Source organism: Impatiens glandulifera, chromosome 8 (assembly GCF_907164915.1).
Source record: "Impatiens glandulifera chromosome 8, dImpGla2.1, whole genome shotgun sequence".
Taxonomy (NCBI): Eukaryota; Viridiplantae; Streptophyta; class Magnoliopsida; order Ericales; family Balsaminaceae; genus Impatiens; species Impatiens glandulifera.
Genome location: NC_061869.1, coordinates 7,673,399 through 7,681,805, shown reverse-complemented (window position 1 = coordinate 7,681,805; position 8,407 = coordinate 7,673,399). Strand labels below are relative to the sequence as shown.

General features: G+C 30.1%; 1 long non-coding RNA gene across 1 annotated transcript; it reads right to left on the bottom strand.

The window, feature by feature from the left end:
- Positions 1–918: 918 nt before the first annotated feature.
- Positions 919–1,493, bottom strand: LOC124911249. The gene is made up of 3 exons (XR_007096602.1): positions 1,351–1,493; positions 1,219–1,262; positions 919–1,124 (listed from the first exon to the last, which is right to left on the bottom strand). It is a non-coding gene; the product is annotated as an uncharacterized LOC124911249 (long non-coding RNA).
- Positions 1,494–8,407: the final 6,914 nt, after the last annotated feature.

The window sequence follows — 8,407 nt, the reverse complement described above, 5'->3', positions numbered from 1 at the left end:
GAAGCCCTTCGCGTAACGAGAAGTCCTTCGTGAAACAGAACCCATATGATCTGCAAATATCATTATCAACATAAGAACAATAAGATGAACAAAAAATGAACCAATATGAACCAATATGAACCAGTATGAACCAATATGAACCAATATGAACCAGTATGAACCAATATGAACAAATATGAACCAATATGAACAGATTTAATTGATTTAGGGTTAGGGTTTCATTAAAAAGAACATAAATAGTTTGAAATGAAGATAATAGACAATAAGAACATAAATTGATTTAGGGTTTTCAGATGGAGATATTAGAAACATGAACATAAATCGATTTGGGTTAGGGTTAGGGTTTGAAATTAAGATATGGAAATAAGAGTATAAATCTGTATTATAAACATCGATTCAGGGTTAAGGTTTCTTATCTTTGTAGATTTAAGGCATAGCCGAAGTTGTTGTCGCCGCCGCCGCCGTTTCGCCGCCGACGAACAAGAACAGAGAGAGAAGAGAGAGAAGAGAGAGAAGAGAGAGAAGAGAGAGAAACAAAATGAAGAAAATGAAAAAATTTTAGTATATATATTCACACTGTTTCACTTCGCGTTTCGCGAAGTCCCTTCGCGTTACGCGAAAAGGGTAATTTCGTCTAAAAAAAATAAAGTGGTCACCAGATCAATTTTATTATTGGGTGACCACGGAGGCAAATAACCCAATTTTTAGGGTCATTTCGTCCAATTTCCCAACATTTATCAACATTCTGTTTTTCAACACAAAAAATCAATTTCTAAATAGCAACACTTATCTTGTAATCTCCTTACAATAATGATTTTTCATTTTTACTACTGTGAAGGATTCTAAAATAAAATTACACTAAATCCAACAAATTTGAATAACATATTTAAACAGCAATAAAATCATAAAAAATGCTTAAAGAACACATTCAACTAATCTAATTTTATTTCATCAATTACAATTACATTGATCATTATTACACAACTTCTCACTAGTTCTAAAATCCTATTACTCTTAGAAACGACATGATAAGAAACGAGAGTTTTCCCCTCAGACGACAATTCTCATCAAAACCAGATTTGGAACCATTTTTCTATGCATAATAGCACTAACAGAGCTTTCTCCTGTAAACATAAATTAAAAGAGCATAAGTTAAAAAAACATTATGTGAAAAAACATAAATTGTATCTTTAACTAGGTGTAGGTTTTGAAAGAAACCTGAAATTACAGTTTCTCCTGAGTTCTAATTTCCCAGGCACAATCTGTAAAGAACAATGAACAAATTAATCAAGCTAGCTAATGCAGTAAACGATGAAAAGAGATTAACATAAAATCTGAAATGCTGAATACCTTTCACACCAAAGCTCGAAGTTCTATATAAACCATCGTAAACGTAAACTTGTTCGGAAATTACGACTTACATGGTATTTGAATCTTCGCATAAGGAAAAGAAGAAAGAAGCTAGAGAATGGAACTGGTTCATTGAAAACATTGAGAGAACATAATAAATAGGAGAAGAAGAAGATCGAGCGGCGAAAAAAGAAATTAATTAGGGTTTACTGAGTAACATTCTTTTGGGCCTTTCTTTTTTCTTTTGGGCCTGTGTTATAATTTTATTCAATATTTTTTTATCAATGATTTTTTAAAGAGTTAATATTAAACTCAATTTACAATAAATAAATAAATAAATACAAATACAAATTTTATACTTCATATTAAATTTGTAAATAAAATTCTAAAATAAATATAAAAAATAAGTATCTTTTATTGTCTCATTTTTTATTTTAAAATACATTAATAATTAATAAGTGTTTAAATATGTAACACATTCTTAACCAACTCTGTAGAATGAACTCTCATTACAAATTATAAATAATATAATATTGAGAGGAAAACAAATAAGTATTAATGAGATTATTAACAACTTTTTGATAAACACAAATAATAAACAAATACAAAATTGAGACAACCATATGTGATTAAAAAAAATACATTATCTACTAAACTGATAATAATTCTTAAAACTTTTAATATACAACTAATCTGAATTTATTTATTTCTTTTGTCATAATGATATGCTACAAATATAGTCGAAATAACAAACATTTCTAGTTAACAATGAAATTTTTTTTTTGACAAAAAAAAATATTTTGAGTAAAGATGTTATTATTGCATTAATAAAATCTATTAAACATACAACTCTTGTGCCATAATCATGTCTATACTTTCAAACATCTAGATTAAACAAATGAATAAAAAAATGAGCCTTTTAAATTAAAAAAAAAAAAAGACTAAACACTCTCAAGTAATTATTTTTTTATCTAATATAAAATTTGAATAACTACTAAATAAATATGTAATTAACCAAAATCCTTCCTACCCAAATCATCAATATCAATCTGAGATAAAATCTTATATAATAGAACAGAAAATTTGAATAAAGAAATAAAATTATGTATATTACAAAAAAAAAATCTTTATTTTAATTATATAATTGATTATAAATTTTATTTTAATTCACAAAAATAAATAAATAATTTATTGATTAATTACTTATCATTTTAAAATTTATTATATAAGTTTCAATTTAATTATTTTGTTTTTAAATATTTAAATTTATTATATTATATATACTAATATTATTAAAATTTTTATTTTAATCTTATGTAAAACATATAATATAATTAGTTTTTCATTAATTATTTATCCTTTTAAATTTATTATATTAATTTTAATTTAAATATTTTCCTTTTAATAATTAAAATTACAAAATATCTTTTTCAATTATTATTAAATAATATGTAAAAATTTACTCTTAATAATATTTTATTTGACATTAAATCATTAATATTATTTGGACCTTAAAATTTATATAAAAACAATATTTACTAGATTACGTGAATATATATATGCTAATATAATTTACTAAATATAATTTAATATCTTACAATATTATAATAATTTAAATATTTCAACCAATAATTTTAAATATTTATATTTTAGTAATTAAAATTATATTCTAAAATGTACTTAATATATTTTTCTATTTAATAAATAATTCATTATACACAAAGTTTATGATCATTTTTCAATTTTTCAAGTTTATGTTTGTTTTTCACTTTGTAACAAAAGATGTGATAATATTTATGTACGAATCGAACTCGTGAACTATGATTTATTAAACACCAACTATTGTTATACATTTAACTATTATGTTAGAAGGTTTTTTATTTTGTTAGCGACAATGACTTCAACATTCTGATTACTAAATTGTAGGCCTCACATCAAGATTAACTATAAAACACCTAACCAGGTGTGGTCTGACAAATTTGCGGATAACTCTATTGAAAATATAAGGTGTTTGGAATTTTAGATCTAAATCTAACGCCCAGTCTCAGGATTTCTATACATAAGTTGATAATATCAATACAACTTGGTTCATAAAGAAATACATGCGTAACCTCAAAAAAAACATTTGTCTTAGAAAAGTTCAAAGTTCGAGAAATTTCAACATCGGTTTGCGTGTTAAAAAGTTATTTTAAGATATAACATTATTTTAAAAGATTTTAAACAGGATCGTGACACTTTTGAAATTAATTATAAAAAATAATTAATTTGAGTTCAAAGTTAAATCCATTAAATTTGAAATAATTAAATTAAAATTTGTTTGTTGGAAATTTGTATTTAAATTAATTAAAAATAACTAATTTAAAATATTATTTATTTGAAATAAAGTCGTCAATTGATTTTTAAAATCAATAAAAGGTATACATGCATAAACATATTTTCCACAAGAGTTTTGTTAGTTCGAAGTTTGGTTATACTTGGGAAATAACTTTTGCGCTTCATCCTCCGTACTCATTTTAAAAGCGGTCTCAACTTTATAAAATTTGGCTTTTGAAAATTTGTTGTATAACGTTTTGTTTTAATCAATTATTCTTCTGATTCTAGACATGCACAGATTTTTGTATATTTAAGATTGTAACAATAATATTTAAATGCTGGTACCTATTATTGATGATGATAACTAGGGAGAAAAATACCTTAATATTTCAAGACATTAGGGTTTAAAAATAAATCTCAAACGAGCCCTTATCAATATTTTGTGTGGAAATATCTCAAAAATATTTTGAAATCATTTTCTATTTCTTTTGTGATTTTTAGAAAATGGTTTGAAGTTTCAAAATTATAAAAATAGTTTTAAAAAATAAAAAGTTCAACCAAATAGGCCCTAGGACATGTATCCTCGGTTTGGGTGCATTTTTATTAATTGGGGGCTAAGACCCTCAATCTTAGGTCGAAACTCCCTCAGTTGGGGTTCAGGGATCCTCGGTTAGGGTGCTGGAGTCCCTCGGCCATGTGCGAAAATCAACGGTCTTAGGTTAGCCTAGTGTCATAGGCTGAAACTCGATCACCGAATAACTTCTCGTCCCGTACGACACTAGTCTAGATTGCCTTAATTCTAGCTATTCAGCCTCTTAAAAGATGCAAGAAGAATAAACACTTTGAGAGAGAGAGAGCGCTTGTAGAATAACTTGTAAGAAATATATTTCTTATTGCTTTACAAGTGTGAGGTATGGTAGTGTGATGTACAAGACTTGTATATATACAAGTGGAAAGATCTTTTTAGATCCCCTTGACCTAGGGTTTTCTAGACTCTTTTATTATCTAAACTAGACCTAAGAACTCCTAAAGACTTCTAGAGAGTTCTATTACATCACCTAGTTTTATGAATTCCTAGAGAAATCTAGAAAGTTTCATCACCTTACTTAGACATGGAAACTCCTAAAGAATTTTAGAGAGTTCCACAAAAGGGAAAAGCATCCAAAAACCTAGAGAAATTTAGAACATTCTAGAATAAGCACCTTGTGGGCATGACATCTTCACCCCATTTGAATGGGCTGTGACATTCTTCCCCACCTAAGTTGTGATCGTCCTCGGTTCGACCTTAGACTAGTATTTGGTTCGATTTATATCGGTCAACTCCACCCGATATGAAACGTTTCCCATATGTCTCTTGATTTTGATCGGTCCTCATATCTGTGCATAAGCCCATTGAACACAGATCGCAGAGACTACAATTTTTGTAGGGACCATGTCTTCAGACCGTTAACAAATGCTAATAGAGCCTCATGTTTCATTAAACTAGGTAACTCAAGCATCAACTCTTGGAACACCTTCACATACTCTAAGATGTTCTTATTGTGCGCAAGTTGACTTAACCTCTTCCTAACCTTAAATCAGCATTCTCTATAAAGAATTGGCGCTTGAACTCGGTCTTGAAATCTTCTCACGCCTCCATTTGCAACGTCCCTCGTTCAATGTATGCTTCCTGCCTCATCCACCATATTAGTGCCATCTCTTGTAGAAAAAAGGTGTTGTTACCAATTGGTACGATCATCAAGTATGCTTGATGCCGAAAGTACCTTTCCATATTGCAAAGGAAGTCCTCCACTTCCCTTGCACTCCTCGAGCCTTTGAATAAAGTTGGCTTGGTAACATCCATCCAACGAGTTGCCGCACCTTAAAGTTCCCCTCCATTCCACCCAATCTGACCCTCCATCGCGTCGGGCCTCCCCATCATCTCCTTTTGGAGAGTGTCGCATGTACTTCTCCTTGGATTGTCTCAAGAACTTCATTCTGGATGTCGTTAACCTCCCCTCGAACCGATCCCAGTACTTTGTCTTGAATACTTCAATTCGAATTTTTAATGATCCCCGTGACCTCATTCTTCAACTTTTCACATGTCTCATCCAACACCGCCATTCTATCGGCCTCCGCGCTAAACATCTCGAGAGCCTCATGGTGCTCGCACATGCCTTCCTCAAGTCGGGTCACCCGCGCTTCTATTTTGGCATACCTCTCGATGGACTTGCCCCTCTTGGACCCTTTTTCCTTCAATTTGTCGATTGAAACCTTCGTGACTTTGGAACTTGAATCCATCTCTTCTTAGCACAATCTTCTTTCAAATGTGGAAGCACAAACGTGAATACAATACTACTTTCGCTCTTACATCACTTGTCACGGGCTAAAACTCGGTCACCGAATAACTCCTCCTCCCGTACGGTACTAGTCTAGATTGTCTCAATCCTAGCTAGTCAACTTCTTAAAAGATGCAAGAAGAAGAAACACTTTGAGAGAGAAATAGCTTGTAGAATAATTTATATATTGCTTATTTCATTACAAGTGTGAGGTATGATAGTGTGATGTACAAGACTTGTTTATATACAAGTGGAGAGATCTTTATTGATCCTCCTTGACCTAGGGTTTTCTAGACACTTTTATTATCTAACCTAGACTTAGGAACTCATAGAGATTTCTATTACATCACCTAGTTTTAGGAACCCTTAGAGAAATCTATAGAGTTCCATTACCTTACTTAGACATGGGAACTCCTATAGAATTCTAGAGAGTTCCACAAAATGGAAAATCATACAAAAAAAACTTAGAGAAATCTAGAACATTCTTGAAATGTGCACCTTGTGGGCTTGACATCTTCATCCCATTTGAATGGGCCGTGACACTGATCTAACTTCATCGGTCCTATGTTTGGGAGTTTTCGATCAGGTGTGAGACTCCTCGGTCTCAGGTTTGAATTCAAGGTCGAATGTCAAAATCTTTGGTCGGGCCTCTTAGTCTTGGCTGAAATTCGTCTGTCGGACCTCTCAGTCCTAATTAAACTTGTTGGTTCTCAAGAACATCAAAATTGCAGGTTTTGCAGTTTTGATTGAGATTTGGATTCTTCGATCCAAGGGTTTGGGTAGCTTCACAAAACTCCCAAGAACATTATGAACATTATATCAAGGTTTAATTCAACATGGATGATGTTCGATTTCATCAAAACAATTTGGAGATCAAAATCAAAATTTTGTTTTTTTGGTTGTAATAAAGTGTAAGGAGTTTAGTAATAGCTTCTTTATATTTCATATGATTGATTGATACCAAAACATGAAGATTGACTGTTCATTTTGACCAATTCAAGAACTTAAAATTTTCATTTATTTTGAAAATTTTGATTTTGATCAAACTTGACCGAGATGGATCAAACATGATCCAAATAAGTTCCCAACATCATTATAAACATGTTGGAAAGCTTTATGAGCTCATGTTCATGAGGATTAACTCAAAAACAATAAACCTGATTTTGGATTTTTCAAATTCAAATTTGGGGGTTTCTGTTTTAGATCGATTAATCAGTTTTAGTTTCAATAGAAAGTTTGCAAATGATCCTAAGATCGTATTTCAATCAAAAAATTCAACAACATGGCAGTATAATAACTTATGAAAATTGAAATATAAAAATTTCAATTTCAAACTAGATAATTGAATTAAAGGATGATTGGAAGTTACCAATGATTGAAGAAAACACCTTACACCTCAAGGAAGCTTTTGGGATGCATGAATCCAAGTTTTAAGGCCTTATATAGAAATTCCAAAAATCTAGAAGTTTGGAGCTTCAATGGCGGATTTTCTGAAAATTGTGATTGAGGGATTCAGAGATGATCTCTTGCCTTCGGATTGATCAAGGGAGATTATTTATATCCTCTCAAACTAGAAGATTGAATTAAAGGATGATTGGAAGTTTACCAATGATTGAAGAACACACCTTAGACCTCAAGGAAGATTTTGGGATGCATGAATCCAAGTTTTAAGGCCTTATATAGAAATTCCAAAAATCTAGAAGCTTGGAGCTTTAATGGCGTATTTTCTGAAAATTGTGATTGAGGGCTTGAGAGATGATCAAGTAATGACGGAATTCCATCTTTGAAAAATCAAAGATGGATGCTGTAAGTACTAAAAATCTATACACCAATTTATAAAATTAAAATAATTATTTTGATTTATTTTTAAATAAATAAAATCAAGATAATTAATCACAAAGCCAAAACATAATTAATACAATTAAAATAATTAATTTTATTTATTTTTTATAGTTAAAATCTAATTAATTAAGGAAAATGGACAAAACGAAAAAATTAAATTATTTGGGATAAATGTTATACTCATTTTATTTTAAAATAATTTTAGAAAAATCAAAAATTAAAATAAATAATTAAAATGTGGGGTTAGAAATTATTTTTTGAACTAAAAAGAAATGTTCTCACTTTTTAGGAAAGGATATTCTAATTAAGAAAGAGATATCCTAAATTAGTGTAATTAAATTGTATTTGAAAGACAATTCCTAATTTAATACGTCATTAGTCCTATAAATACCTCAGAGGTATTACATTATAATTACCAAGTATTAAATATACAATTTTTATTCTCAAGTTCTTTCTCTCTCTAAGTTCTTCTTACATTGTGTAATAGGGCTTACTAGCTAAAATCTGAGTCGATCTAGCCTAGTGCCACACGGGTCGAATTTCATCCCGTGACAAGTGGTATCAGAGCTAAGTTGTGCTTCCGC